Raw genomic sequence first — 15,771 nt, 5'->3', positions numbered from 1 at the left:
AGGGATAGACAAGACAGTCTGTGGAATATAATCAATAATGTTGTAAATATTTTTTAGGGGTCCAGATAGACTCAAGTCTTGTTAGGGAGACCACTTCATGGACAGTGTAGAGTCCTGACCACCGCACTGTATTTCTGAAGCTGATGTTGAATAATAATGTATGTCAACTACAATTATACATACATATAGTCATAGGACGTGGAGTAGAGAGTGAGAATGGAGTCAATGGAATTGTAATAGATAAGCATGATATCAGGGGTGGGAGGGCAGTGGATGGGGGAGGGGGTTGTTTCTGTGTGAAGGGTAAAAAGGATAACTATTGCATTGTTCTGTACACCTGAAACTAACAATAAAAAAAAAAGACTTGACTCCCCCAAATCACAAGCAGTGCCAAATGCACCTTTTCTAGCACCCCCATTGGTCCCTGCTTTAAAGTAATAATTAGTATAACGTTGGGTGTCTTTTTCCCTCCGGGAGAAAAATTCTTTAACAGCAGGAAGTGGAGCAGAGGGGGGTGGATTTCACAAGGAGGTAAGGAAGCTCATGTAAGTGGCATTGTTATGTGATCATATCACCAGGGTAAGGGAAACTCATTCTTATTTGGGTGTTAGACTGATCATTAAGTTTTGGGCTTACATGAAATAAATGATGAAGAAAAGCCTCGCCCAATCCCAGAATAATATCCACACTCTGCAGCCTTAGCACCTCCCCAGCACTGTTCTAAGGTCCTTCCAGGTTGCTGTAAGGACCTCACAGCAACCACACGAAGGGAGTGTCATCATTATCCCCATTTTACAGATGGGGAAACTGAGTCACAGAGCGATTGCATAACTTGCCCAAGATCCCATGTCCGGAAAGTGGGACAGCCAAGATCCCAACCTCTGTCCACATTCTCAACATCTCAGATAAACCAACACCGAAGCTGTGTACAAAACCACAAAACCACCAGTCAGCTCTCAGTTTGATCAAATACTAAATTTGTAAGTGAGGGGGGAAATAATCAGCCCAACTATTTTTATTTTTTTTTAATTACACTGACTTCCTGGCTTGTGCAAACCCAGAATATCAGGAATTACTGTAGACAGTGTTATGCATAGAAGGCAGAAGTTTCAAACTGGAGGGCCATAGATCAAATTCAGCACACAGCTGCACTTGCTTGGGCTGGGTCAGGTTATTTTGGAGAACATTTTAGGTGGGGCATGCACTCTCTAATTTACCATAGCCCCCCACCCCCACACCCCCAATGCCTTACACAGGGCCCACTTCACTCATGTGCAGGAATCTGAATTAGCAGTCTCTGATATAAGCAATGCTTGGTAACAAAAGGCAAAGAAAATTCTCTTTCGTTCGCTTCAAAAGAGCATTTGGGTTATCACGTGTCAGGTGCCTACATGATGCCAGGTCTGCTATGAAGTGCTCCACATGCCTTGTCTCACGTGACCTCCCGGGAGAGGGTGAGTTAGGTATGGTGCCCATGAGAACGCACCCTCTGGATTTGAAATCCACGGCATCCCACCGACGGCAGACGCCAGCCGGGGAACTGAGGCAAGCCTGTTCCTAGAAAACGCAGGTCTCCTGACAGCCGACTTTGGGTGCACTGACTTTCCTTAGGCTGCACAGCACGCATGCCACTACCGACCTTCTCTCCTTCTCTCAGGGCCGACTTGCACCGCAGTCTGATGTCTTTCACACAAGCGTTTTTTCCTAATAAGCTCCCTGCACGTTGCTTCCCAGAGCAATGTCTGCTACTTGGAGGGCTCAGGCTGACACAAGGGGCTCTCCCAAGGTCACACAGCTAGCAAGCGACACAGCCAGGGTTTGCAGCCCATCCACCCGACTCCTCAAGCCAGAGCCCTTCGTGCAGTGGGCTCTTATTTTATCAAACCACTTGGTCCAGGGCAACCAGAAGTCACCATCTGGACCCCAAAGTGGTCCAGGGGCGAGAGGGAGAGTCGCAGACCCTAAGGCCAGGCACAATGCTCATGCCTGGATTCCTAGCAGTCGCCATGCTAGCAAAGAGCGCTGGCTACTCAGAACCCAAGGAAGGGAACACAGGTGAGTGGAGAGGAGACACATGGCCATGATGCTCTTTTCCCATAGCCCTGAGGGAGAGCCAGCCCCGCCCCCAGGGCTGCGGGGAAACGCAAGGCCACGCAATACCAGAGCGAGCACTGGACGGAGAGTCTGGGGGTGCAGCCAGCCCACCATCAGGGGATGCAGGGCTCTGTGGCCCATGAAGTATTTTCATGTCTACTGTCATCACATTTGGCCCTCAGACACAGCCATTCCATGTGTGAGGATTCTATGGAGTTTTTTTAAAGCATCACTCTTGGGCACCGAGGTGGAATTCACCTTGTTCATCATCGTGACATAAATCCTCGCAGTGAGCTCCCAGCACAGGGTACGTGGCACTGCCCTGGTGAGAAGGGGCTGGCTTTACGTCACTCTGCTGGGCAGGTCCTTGTGACTTTTGTTGTGGGATCTTATTCAACGCCACTCACTCTGGCCAGCTAGGTTCCTGTGATTCGGTGTCGCTTTGTTTTAGAATCCTCATAGGTTACAAGAGAAAATATTATCTACCTTCCTGAACCAAAAGAGATAGTTGGGCTAGAAGAGTTTACACAACTTGCTCAGAGATCTCCTAACCATCCACCTTTCCTGCCAGCCAATTGTCACAGCAGCCAAAATACTCATAAGTGTTCTAACACCCAAGCCGCATCTTACCTTCTGTGTATGGTGATGCGCCATCGCCTATGCTAGTTCCCAACCTTTGCTTTGTCCAATAGGACACACGTGATGGGTCACGTTCACGTGAGCAGCACCCACCTCGGTGTACAGTGGGGGAGGCAAGGGTGGAATTCCCCACACAGTAATCCCATCTCTTTCTTTCTCTCTTGCTCAAGGAAGCACATTCACATGCGAGTACAGGGGAGGAACATTATCACGGACATACGTATGCATTTATTCTGTTTTTACTAAGTAAATTGCTGGGAAGCTTGGTTCCAGGAACCACTATCATTTGCAAAATGTTTCCATGGGATGCCGTGAACTGAGGCTGAGACTCTGACCCGGAACCTAGTAAGTGCTCAGTAAATGTGGGTTGAATCAATAAAGGCATGAACAGCAGAAAAAGGGAAGTGCCGGAGTACAGTGGGCCACTGATCATGGCCTAGAAATGGTGGGAACTTCCCGGTTTTAGGAAGGGCCCAATCAATGATCAGGAGCTGAGATTGCAGGACCCAAGGGCATCGAGGCTTAGGACAGCACTTCCGAAACTGTAGTCACGCAAGAAGTCGCCACCAGCTCTCGTCATGTCATGCCTGTTTCACCTGTACAATTATTTACTTCACTGATTTATGTTAAAGCAGCTCTCACTTCTGAAAAGTTAAGCATATTTATTGAAATTGGAAGCTTTGTAACACTCCTATAAATGGCAAACCGATATCTTTTGACATAAATTGTGATAAAAAGTAAATACAATGAAGACCTCCCCCCAAAATCAAATTTTAGCTAGAATTATCTGCAGAAAGTTCTATGCCAAGGCCACAGTGACCTTTCTAAAATCATAAATTACATCACTTCATTTCCCTGCTTCAACCGTCTAAAGGGGCGGCCAGTTAGCTCAGGTGGTTAGAGCGCAGGCTCATAATACCACAGTTGATGGTTCGATTCCCACATGGACCAAGGAGCTGCACCCTCCACAACTAGATTGAAACAACTATTTCACTTGGAGCTGATGGGTCCTAGAAAAACACACTGTTCCCCAATAAAAAAATTTAAAACCTCTAAAGACTTCCACTGGTCTTAGGATGAAATCCAAAGTTCTTCCATTTCCTGCAAGGGTCAGAGGCTATAACCTCCCCCTCTGAAACCCACTGCTCTCCTCCCTGGGGCTATGCTTCAGACACTCTGACCTTTAAGTCCTTCAATGTCCCCAGAACCCTCCTGCCGCAGGGCCTTTGCACATACTGTTCTCTCTGCCTGGAAAGTTACTCTGCTGACAGGCTCCTTGTTATCTCACTTCATTCAATCCCTAATCAAATGCCACCTTCTCAGAGAGGCCCTGACCACCCTAAGAAGGGGTCACCTACTCACCCCAGTTGGCCCAGCACTGTCCCAATTTTAAACCTGAAAATTCCCTATGCTGTGACCCTCCCTCCGTCCCCAGCAAGCTGGGACAGCTGTTCCCCCTAAGGTCCCCATCACTCTCTGCCACATAATCCTGCTTTGTTCTCCTTCATCATATTACATGTTCACATCTTTGCGCTCAAGTATGAGTCCCACGAGGACAGGGAGTGTGGGATATTTTGTTCACAGCTGCCTTCCTGGAACCTAGAACAGTGCCTTGCCCAGCACACAGCTGGCATCTAAGTAACATCTTTGACAACAATGTCAGAGGAATGACCCCTCTGGCCTCTAATCTGTTGTTTACAATTTAGTTGTCTCTGTTTGGCTGCAGTAAACGAAGCTATCTCCAGATTTAGAATTGTGTCCTCGGGCTAGGTTACCAGGAAGACACTTACTGGGCCAAGGAGAATGCCCCGTGATAAACAGTGTCAAGCTGTTTTCCAAAAGGGTCAAACCCCCAATCCCCCTTGCACCCAGGGTTCCTACTCACCCCACCCTGGCCACACCAGCATCACCATAGTTAAATCCTTACTAGGTGGAAATGTAGCCATTTGTTGCTTTCATTTGCATTTCTTTGATTACTAGTCAGGCTGATCTTTTCCCCATGTGCTTAGCTAATTGCATTTCATCGTTTCCAGGTGTTCCTTCACACCCCTTTGTTTGGTTTTCTACTCAGTCTCAGGACTTGTCTTATTGATTTGTTTGAGGCCTCCTCATACATTAAAGGCTGAATTCTTTGCATTTTCTGGTCTCTGCATTCAATTGTGTCCCTTTCATATTTCCTTATTCCCTCCTTACATTTTCACACCCCATTTTGTATTTCTCTTTTCACTTGGTTTTTGTTTCTTTTTTCCATAGTTAGTTGTTGAATATACATTTAGAGGAAGCCTCTAAAGGCTTCCCATCTCATTCAGGGTATAGATACATTTCTTAAAACCACCTCCAACAGGTGGCAGGATGGCTCAGTTAGTTAGAGCATGTGCTCCTAACAAGGTTACCAGTTCGACTCCCGCATGAGACGGTGGGCTGTACCACCCACAACTAGACTGAAAACGGCAACTGGACTTGGAGCTGGGCTGCGCCCTCCACAACTAGACTGAAGGACAATGACTTGACTTGGAACTGATGGGTCCTAAAAAAACACAGTTTCCCAATAAAATATAAATATATATAAATAAATCACCTCCAAGGCCCTCCGTGATCTGCCTCCCCCATCTGACCCCTGACCCCTCTGACCTCAGGTCCTCCCATTCTGCCTCTGGATCTCTCTGCTCCAGACATTCTGGCTTCTCTGATCATCAAACACGCCAGCCACACTTTCACCTCAGGACCTTTGCACATGCTTTTTCCTCTGCCTGGAAGACTCTTTCCCCCAGTATCTGCATGACTCCCTCCCTCGCTTCCTCCAGGTCTTTACTGAAAGGTCATCTCAATGAGTCCTTCCCTGGACACCTTATCTAAAATTTCTGTCCCTGTGAACAATGCTTCCCCCCTCTCCCTCCACTACCCCCACCCACGCAAAGATGCCCACCTCCTACTCCCCAGAACCTGTGAACATATTACCTCACGTCGCCAAAGGGAGGTGGCAGATGTTGCTGGTGTGATTAAGCTACAGATTCTGAGATGAAGGGACTGCCGGGGTGGGCCCAGTTGAATCACAGGGGTCTTTGTAAGAGGGAGGCGGGAAGGTCCGAGTCAGAGACATGACCACAAAACGCAGGTCTAAGTGATTGATGCAGGGCCAGGAACCAAAGGACGCGGGCGGCCTTTAGAAGCTGACAAGGTAGGGCGACAGGTTAGCTCAGGTGGTTAGACCGCAAGCTCATAACACCAAGATTGCTGGTTTGATCCCCATGTGGGACACTGAGATGCACCCTCCACAACTAGATTGAAACAACTACTTGACTTGGAGCTGATGGGTCCTGGAAAAACCACACTGTTCCCCAATTAAAAGAAAAGAAAAAAAAAAAAGAAGAAGCTGACAAGGCGAGGACGTGGATTCTCCCCAAGCCTCCGGAGGAAGCAGCCCTGCAGACTCACTTCTGACCTCTCGGGTGTAAGATACTAAATACGAATTGTTTCAAGCCGCTACATTTGTAGTAATTTGTTAAAGCAGCCATAAGAAATGACTATTGTCGCCAACAGCTCCCATCTACCTCCTTCTTTCTTTGTTTCTTCTTCGCATTCATTGCTAAGTTCCTAGAATTGTATATATTTCTCTTTTTCCTTTTTGCCTCCCCAGTAGAACATAAGCTCCAGGAGGACAACAGTTGTCTGCTGTAGTCATGTGGTGTCGCCAGGACCTAGAACAGTGCCTGGCACACATCAGGAATTCAACGAGCCTTCGCTGAATGAATGGACAGAGGAATGAGAATGAAGGAACCATTTGTTCTCCTGTCAAATAGAAAGCTCTCGGTCAGCTGAGGTTGCTGGAAGGTCATGACATCCAAAGGGCCTCTCTGGGTAGAAGTAGGTCTTGGAGAAGGTACCAGGCCCTGGAGGAAGATGAGTCTGATATTCCAGGGAACTCCCCAGTTTGCTCCATTCCCCACCCTCCCACAGGGTACGTGAGGCACCTCTACATTCAAGGGGCGGACAATATAAAGCAGTCGTCAAAATCCTGAGCTCCTGACTCAGGCTCCCTGGGTTCTAATTCCAGCTCAGTGCTGCCCAGTAGAATCATACTGCAAACCAGTTATGTCCTTTTTAAGTTTTCTAGAGGCCACACTTAAAAGGCATTGTTAAAATAAAATAACATAAAAGAAAACACAGGCACTAAACTTATGGACCTGGGTCTCAGAGGAGTCTTTGTGAACTTGGCCCCAAAGGCAAGGGAACTAAAAGCAAAAATAAATACATGGGACTATATCAAACTAAAAAGCTTCTACACAGCCAAAGAAACACCAACAAAAGAAAAAGGCAACCCATCGAATGGGAGACGATGCTTACAAATGATGCCTCCGATAAGGGGCTAATATCCAAAATGTATAAAGAAATCATACAATCCAACAACAAAAAAAGTAAACAATCTAATTACAAAAGGACAGAGGACCTGAATGGACACGTTTCCAAGGAAGACATACAGATGGCTAAAAGATATATGAAAAAAATGCTCAACATCACTAACTATAAAGGAAGTGCAAATCAAAACCACAATGAGATATCACCCAATGCACAGCCATTAGAATGGTTATTATCAATATGACAAGCAATAACAAGCGCTGAAGAGGTTATGGAGAAAAGAAACCCTCATACACTGCTGGTGGGAATGTAAACTGGTGCAGCTGCTATGAAAAACAGTATGGAGGTTCCTCAAAAAACTAAAAATAGAACTAGCATATGACCCAGCCATTACACTTGTGGGTATCTACCCCAAAAATTTGAGAACACTTATAAAGATATATATGCACCCCTATGTTCACTGCAGCATTATTTACGGTGGCCAAGATACAGAAACAACCGAGTGGTCCTTCGACAGATGAATGGATAAAGACGATGTGGTACATATACACAATGGAATAGTACTCAGCCATAAAGAGATGAAATACTGCCATTTGCGACAACATGAATGGATACTGAGCTTATGCTAAGCGAAAGAAGTCAGGCAGAAAAAGTCCAGAAACATATGATTTCATTCATATGTGAAATATAAAACAGAAAGCAACAAACAAACAAACAAGCAAACAAAAGCGAACTCATAGACACAGACAAGAGAACGGTGGCTGGCAGAGGCGAAGGGAGGTGGTGGGGGAGGAGAAGGGTACGGGGGTCAAATATATGGTGACATGGTGAACGAAGGAGGCTGGACTTTAGGTGGTGAGCACACAATAGAGAACAGATGTCATATTATAAAGCTGTACACCTGAAATTTATGTGTTATTAACCAATGTTATGCCAGCAAGTTTAATTTAAAAATCAAAAAATAAAAGTACCAATAATTTTAATGTTTTACTTGGCTTAACATAGCCAAGACATTATAATTTTAACATGTAATCAATATAAAAACATGACTGAGGTATTTTACTTCCGTTTTTCTAGGCACTAAGTCTTCAAACGCCCCCTGTGTATTTCATAACGGTGTAATCTGGACATTAAATTTTCAAATTACAATGAAATGGAATCCCACTGAAACGATCAAGCTGTTTTCACAGAAAAATACTTTACTGCTTTGGTTTCTATATTAAATGTAAATTAGTAAAAGTTAAATAAAATGTAAACTTCGCCCCCGGCTTCGTGCTGGGCGCATCTGCAGCAAACGCTTGCAGGCTGTGTGACCTTCTGCACGTTATTTAAGCTCTCTGAACCTTCCTCTATCGCCTACAGAACAGGCGGTGCTAATAGCAGCTATTTTCGTGGGTTAAAGGAAGTCACGGGTGAAAAGCAACTGGTACACTGTACAGACTTTATAAATTGTAGCTATTGTTACTCTGGAGCAATTTCTTGCCTTTCCAAGGGAGGAGCCCCTGGTTAGGAAGAAGGGGGCTGAACGGACACGTACAGAACCCCTACTTGTGCCAGCCCTGAACTTCAGACGTCCAATCTCCAACTTCCCAGCAAGCCTTCATGATGGGAGCTGTCACCTCCACCTGGCCCAGCGCCCCCTGAACTGCCTCTCCCAGGCTGATGGCAGGAGCCAGTCTCCCTGCAGGAGGTGTGAAGATAGCTGTGAACAGCCAGCCTTTGGGGGTACAGCTGTGTGCTTCAGTCACCTTGAGAGGCGCCTGCCTGGGAGGGAGCCTCTGTTCCCGCTGCCCCTCTTCCCTGCCTCAGTCCCAGCCTCTCCCTTCCTCCTCCCTTCCTGCCTCTGCCCGTCTCTCTTCTTCCCTCCCTCCCTCTTTGCCAGAAGGTCCTGGAGCCGTGTCTCCAGTCTGTTGAGACTGCCAGAGCCTCATCTCAGAGATTTTTCAACAGTGTTTTTCTCCCCACGGGGAACAGGTGATGGCAGATGGCTGCTCCAACCCACTCTCAGAGGGGGCGGGCTGCCTCCCACAGGCCTCTCTAGTCTAGACTCCAGCTTCCTGAGATATGATTAACGAGAGAGAGAAACTCCCAGACAAATCCAGCTGATTGCCTCTGCTTCCAAGATGCTGGGGCAGAAGGTGGGCGCTCCGCCTCCCCAAAGGTCGGCAGAAAGAGCTTGGATGCTAAAGTCTGAGAGACTGGGCTCCCCCACTCCCCCCCTTAACTTCATGGCCATGGCCGGGTTGTTTAGGTTGTTTAATGGCTCCGAATGCAGAGTCTTCATCTGTAAAATGGATATAATGATCCCCCCACCCCAGAGGTCGCTGTAAGGACCAGTGAAGCATCACTAGCCCCACGCCTGGCATATGCAGGTGCTCAGTGAGTGGGGATTATTATCCCTCGCTGCCCAGTCCTCAGGGGCCAGAACTGAGGCTGTGACTCTCCTCCCCGGCACGGAGGGTGTCACACAAGTGCTGTGTACACACAAATGTATTTTTCCAACATGACCACTCTGAGCCCCTCCAGACCAGTGAAAACACACGTGCTGCCTGCCGAGTACCAGGAGGGGGAGGTGGGGGAGGCTCTCTCCTTACATGCAGAGGGTAAGGGGGCACCCCAGTCATCAAGATAATATTTTGGTACAACATTCTTTAAAAGAAAATCTAAATAAATGCAAAAATATCTATGATGAACAAAAACATCAAAGTTTTAAATGAGAAGGCAGGGTCAGTATTAACCAGTTTTTCCTTTTGCGTCCAGCTCCATAGGGCACTGCCAGGCATCATCTAAGTGTCTCCTAGGTATTAGCCCATTCCTTCTTTACAATAACCCTGTGAGGTAAGGACTGCTGTTACCCTGGATGACCAGGTGAAGGACAGCAGGCCCAGAGGGGTGGGATACATGGCCCCAGGTTGCTCAGCTCCTAAGGGGCAGAGCTGGGACTTGAACCCCAGCAGTCTGAATGGAGACCCAGCTCCTAGCCACTGCCCCGCCCACTGGGGGGATTGTGTCACGTCCTCGGCTCCAGGCGGTTCAGGTTAAGCAGGGCCCTCGCCCTGTCATTCCAATGGCAGACATGTGCCACCTCCTGGGCTGGGCTCCGCAGACACAGAAACAGTTATGAAAGAGAGCCTGTCCTTACGTGGGCGGGTGGGTGCCTTGCACCGTGAGTGACGGCTGATGCCTAGGGTTCTCAGAGGCCTGGACAGGCGCTCAGTGAGGCTGGAGGAGGGCGTGGCTAACTCAGCTTCAGCCAGAGGTCACCTGCACTGCAGGAGGCGTTTTCTGCCTCCCCATCCTGTGACAACTGACGCAACTGTGAGAGATGAGTAAGAAAGGCTGAGCTGAAGGGCCGGCCGAATGGCTCAGTTGGTTAAGAGTTTGAGCTCTGAGCAACAGCGGTTCGCGTCCAGCCCGAGCTGAGCAGCCGCTGAGCTGCCAACAGGTAGCAGGATGGCTCAGCTAAAAACAAAACAAAACCAAAAAATAGAAAGGCTGAGCTGAGAACACAAAGGGGCCATGTCCCCGTTTGACTTACACAAAACGGCTCAGGGTGATTTGCACCGACGGCACATTACTGAGGTTCCCTTTCCTTCTTCTGGGGAAGCCAACGGCCCTCAGCGCTTCCCTCTGCACCCTCCACGGGCAGCCTGACATGAGGGTGAACAGCACTGAGGCCTGCACGCTGCACTTTCTAAACTGGGTGACCCTGGGCCAGCCACGCACTCTCCAGGGCCTGTTTCTTCATCCCTGAAATGGGGATAGTGAGGCCAGCCCCCCAGGTGTGGGGTTAGAGGTAAAAATGCACATAAAGTACCTAATGCGAGCCAGGCATGCAGCAAGCACCCACTAGGTGGTAACTGTCATCATTTTGTAAAAAGGGCTGCCATGTCCACTGCCAAACGTAACCTGTGTTTTCAAAATGACCCAGTACCCCAGGCCTCCGAGAGAAACAGTCAGCAAGACAGCATGTTTGACACAACGGAGCAGTAAATTCACTGAAAATGTCAAGTGAAAAAGATAGCCTACCTGCCTTCAGAAACTCTCCTGGATTCTCCGCTGTGCTGCTCCACCCCCAGGGGCAGTGTCTCAGGGCCCTGGAGGGGCTCGGCACCATTATTTTATAAAGCCTTCCCAGGTGATCCCACAGGTGATGCCCACCGAGAGCGTGGGAGAGAAGGGTTACCTTGGTTGGGGAAGGGGTTGGGGGAGCGTGGCCAGCAATGATCTAGTAACAGATGTGTGGAGGTGCGCGTGAATAATTACTCTTTCACTACACCTTGACGTCGTACGCGTTTTTTACGTGAATGTTACATTTCAGTCTTAACTTTTCATTATGGGGAGCTTTAAACACGCACTAAGTTAACAAACGCGTGTAGTGAGCTTCACCGGCTGCCACGCCACCCAGGTCTCCAAACCACCAACCCCCGGCCACACCCTGACTCCACCTGGGTATTTCCGAACAAAAGTCAGAGTTGAAATCATTTCATCTGTATGTCCACGTGTCACTCTAAGACAGCGGTTCTCAACCTTCCTAATGCCGTGACCCCTTAATACAGTTCCTCATGTTGTGGGGACCCCCAACCATAAAATTATTTTCGTTGCTACTCTATAACTGTAATTTTGCTACTGTTATGAATCATAATGTAAATATCTTTTTGTTTTCCGATGGTCTTAGGCGACCCCTGTGAAAGGGTCGTTCGACCCCCAAAGGGGTCGCAACCCACAGGTTGAGAACCGCTGCTCTAAAAGGTAAGCATTCTTGTAATACCACCACGCCCCCATTACCACACCTAACAAGTTACTCATTGCTCATTGTCCTCCAATATCCACAGTGTTCAAAGTGCCTCGTGAACGTCATGCTCGTTTTAACCTTCTTTTCAGGATTTAAATGAAGATCTGCGCCCTGGCGATGGGCTGGTTTGTCTCCCAGGTTCCCATTTCAGTGCTTCTCACACTGTCATGAACACGTGAATTTCCTGGGGCTCTGGCTAAAATGCAGATTCTAACTGAGGAGGTTTGGGGCCGAGCCTGCTGGTCCATGGATCACGTCTTACATGACAAAGATCTATTTTATAATAAAAGGAAGTTGGGGTTTTTTGTTGTTTTTTTTTTTAAGTAATGTTGACATCTTTGGGAGAGAAATTGCTGAGAAGGGCAGTCACCTTCCCAGAAGTGCAATTGGTAATCACACCTGCTGTGGGTGTTTAAATGTCAAAGACAACACCTGAGCCTCCAGAATTGATACCTGACCCCCTGGCCATCCAGGTGCTCATCCTAGCAGGGTGTGGCCCCCCTGAAACCAGAGGCCGCCTCATAAAGCTTCCCGGGACCTTGGGAAATGCCCTGATTTGTTCGGTTCCTGGCAGGCGGACAGATACACGAGCTTCAGAATAAGGCAGTTACCTTTCCTCACAGTTACAGGTTTAATTAAAAAGCCCTGTGCTGCCAGGTTGCAAGCACCCTCCACTGATCTGCAAGACCCACTGATTGCTTAGCTCTCCCTGCAAGTCACCGCACAGAGAAGACTTTATCCTCCTTTAATCAGACCTGCTCCCCTCAGATCCGGCTCTGACAGGGCCGCTGTCTCCCCGTCGCCAACTCCCATCACCCAGTGCTCAGCCAGCATCAGCCCCACAAGCTGGGAGGACGAACAGTGTGCCCCCAGGGGACTGCCGGCCGCAAGGGGAGGTGGCGGTGTCACCCTCACCGTGGCAAACATGCAGTGAGCCTCCACAACTGCCAGGCACTGCGCCAAGTACTTCAAACACCTTCTCTCCTCCAATACTTTAATTAACTGTTCCGTGTGCTAGGATCCCCGTTATCCGATCTACTGCTGCCTGCACTGGGTTTGCTGTCTATCATAGCCCTGCCATTTTCCTCACAGCCCTTAACGTTACCCGAAACCACACTTATTTCCTGGGCTACTTGTCCCTGTCCCTGGATTGTGAACTCCCTGAGGCCAGGAATTTGCCTCTCTCATTCAGTATAGAGTCCCCAGCACCTAAAACACACAGAAAGATCTCCATAAATATCGAGAAGGTCCGTCTGTCTTGTCGCACGTTGCAGAATTTCCTCTTTGTTCAGGCCCGGTGGTATTCCACCGCGTGTAGAGACCACCTTTTCTTTATCCACTCACCTGTCAATAAGCATTCAGGCTGTTTCCACACCTTGGCTACTGCGGATAGCGCTGCAATGGACAGGGGGGTACCATCTCTCTTTGAAATCCTGACTTTGATTCTTTGGGACAAACGCCCAAAAATGGGATTGCTGGATCATATGTTAGCTCTGTTTTTAAATTTTTGGAGGCACCTCCGTTCTGTTTTCCACAGCGACTGCCCCAGTTTGCATTCTCACCAGCAGCGTGCAAGGGTTCCAGTTTCTCCACACACATCCTGGCCAAAATTGGTTGTCTTATTTGTTCCGGGAGTAAATCTCATGTTCAATGTTCTTAACACAGTAAAATTTTAAATAAACAAATGTGTGTTGAGTTTGGTTTATCACATTTATTCCCCTGGGCAGGTCTTTGAGCTCGCTAGTCTTATGCCCATTTTATAGATGAGGAAACTGAGGCTCACAAAGGCAAAGCAATTCACCCAAATGTACCTGCACAGGAAGCTGTAGAAACGGGGACTAAAAGACAAGTCTGAGTCCAGCAAAGGCTCTCAGCCTGGGGCCCATGACCTTGTAATCTAGGATCAGCGAACTTGGATGGGAAAATGAGCTCTCTCTTATTTATCCTGACATCTGACTGAGATGTAGCATTTCCTTCCATTGTGAATGTAGGCAGCAAGCCGCAATGCTGCCAGCAGCCCCCGAGACTTTGTCCCCAGTTGGAATCAAAGACATTGTCATGTCCCATTACCTCCGTTGCAGATATCCTGGAATATCATTTACACTCATCACTGCCTGTAAATTACAATCGTAATAATGTGCCCGGCCCACTACCAGGTCTTGGCCTGTGCCGTGCGACTAGAAAAGCACGGGTGTTGCTGTATCACAACTTGCCTTTGTTATGTTTTGTCCACGGTGTTTCAATATATATAATTAGGTCTGAAATAAGCCAGACAGAGAAAGATCCGATGCCACACTGTATCACTTACATGTAGAATCTAAATAAATAAGTCCATCTCACAGAAACAGTAGAAAGTGGTTGCCTGGGGCTGTGGGGTGGGAGGAGGGTGCAGATAGACAGAGGTCAGTAAAATGGTACAAACTCCCAGTTTTAAGATGAATCAAGCCTGAGGATCTAACGTAAAACATGGAGACGACAGTGGATAACACGGTATTGCAGATTGAAACTTACTAAGCGAGCAGAACTTAAAATGTCCTCACCAAAAAATAAAAAAACTTAAATATGTTAGGTGATGGGGATGTTATCAATTAACTTGACGGCAAGGGGGGGACTTCTTTCACAATGCATAGGCATATCAAATCTTCACATTGTACACTATAAGTATCTTACAGTTCTATTTGTCAAGTATACCTCAATCGAGCTGAATATTTGTGTGTGCGTGCGTGTGTATTTGGTTGCCTTTGTAATCCCATGGATTTTATAACTGAAAACGCCTCCGAGAAGGGGCCCAGGCACGGAAATGATAAAGAATCAGGCTTCCGGGCCTGTGCTCTGACCACCTGGCAGGATGTAACTCTGTGACTTAGCCTAAAGGTGAGGATTAGCAGCTCTCCTCCCTTCAAGGGTGGGGACGCTGAGGCCCAGCGTGGGGAACTGGCCTGGGAGACACCAGGGAGGCAGAGTCAGTCTGGTCTCAGCTAGAAGCCAGGCTAGAAGCCTTTGCGGCTGGGCCACACTGCCACCTATGGACACAAAGCATTTCCAACCTGCCGCAGCCACAAAGCATGTGGCCTGTAGCCCAGCGATGGGCCACGCAGAGGCGTCTGCAGGGGACGAGGGCTATGGTTCACCAGGCTGCAGTGACTCGTGTTCCTTCCTTCATGCCTAATGCAAAACTGTCCCCATTCACTCACACGCAGCTGGTGGGTGCAAATCAGCGCAGCTACCTTGAGAGGCGACTGGGTAGTGCCCAGTACACAGGGGGTGTGCACCCCATTTGACAGACTAACTCCACCACTTCCACCCCTGAGGACGCCCCGAACGATGGGTCTCACCTGGATGCACAGTCACACCACCCGGGAAGCTTCCTAAACCACAGGCACTCACCTCCAGACCAATCATCTTTGGGCATAAGGCACTGGTGTGATGATAAAAGTTTCTGGATGATTCTATCTGCATGCAGCCCAGTTGAGAACCGCTGGCCTCGAGAATTTCTGCCTGTAGAAATAAATGAGGCCCACACGTTACACTCACTCAACTGCTGTTTGCAATGTAACACACATGCCCATCAACACAGGAATCGCTCAAAAAGAAAAGAAAAATGATGAGATGCTGTACAGAAGCTGAGAGAAATGAACTATTGGGTTGTTGAAAAAGTCATGATGTATTTTTTCTATGTTTTTTGTTGCAAAAATGCATCATGACTTTTCCGACAACCCAATAGCTTTCTATGTATCAGCAAGTGTCACACTCAGAACCATGCTGTTGGATGAAAAAAATCAAGTTGCAAAACACACAACATAGCATGCTACAGCTTTGGGTTTTTAAAACAATAATAAAGATGCATACTTGGGGCCAGCCAGGAGTGGTGCTTTGGTTAAGAGTTG

The 15,771-nt window shown here is 47.9% G+C and overlaps 1 long non-coding RNA gene across 1 annotated transcript in view; it reads right to left on the bottom strand.

Moving 5' to 3' along the window:
* Positions 1 to 15,377, bottom strand: part of LOC109395672 (uncharacterized) — a 226,972-nt gene extending 211,595 nt beyond the window's left edge. Inside the window, exon 1 of the long non-coding RNA XR_002126703.1 lies at positions 15,272 to 15,377. This is a non-coding gene — a long non-coding RNA (uncharacterized LOC109395672). The remainder of the gene's footprint in view (positions 1 to 15,271) is intronic.
* Positions 15,378 to 15,771: the final 394 nt, after the last annotated feature.

This window comes from Hipposideros armiger, unplaced genomic scaffold, assembly GCF_001890085.2.
Source record: "Hipposideros armiger isolate ML-2016 unplaced genomic scaffold, ASM189008v1 scaffold_480, whole genome shotgun sequence".
NCBI classification, from domain to species: domain Eukaryota; kingdom Metazoa; phylum Chordata; class Mammalia; order Chiroptera; family Hipposideridae; genus Hipposideros; species Hipposideros armiger.
Note: the sequence above shows the minus strand (reverse complement) of the source record. Positions and strands in the feature narration are given on the sequence as shown.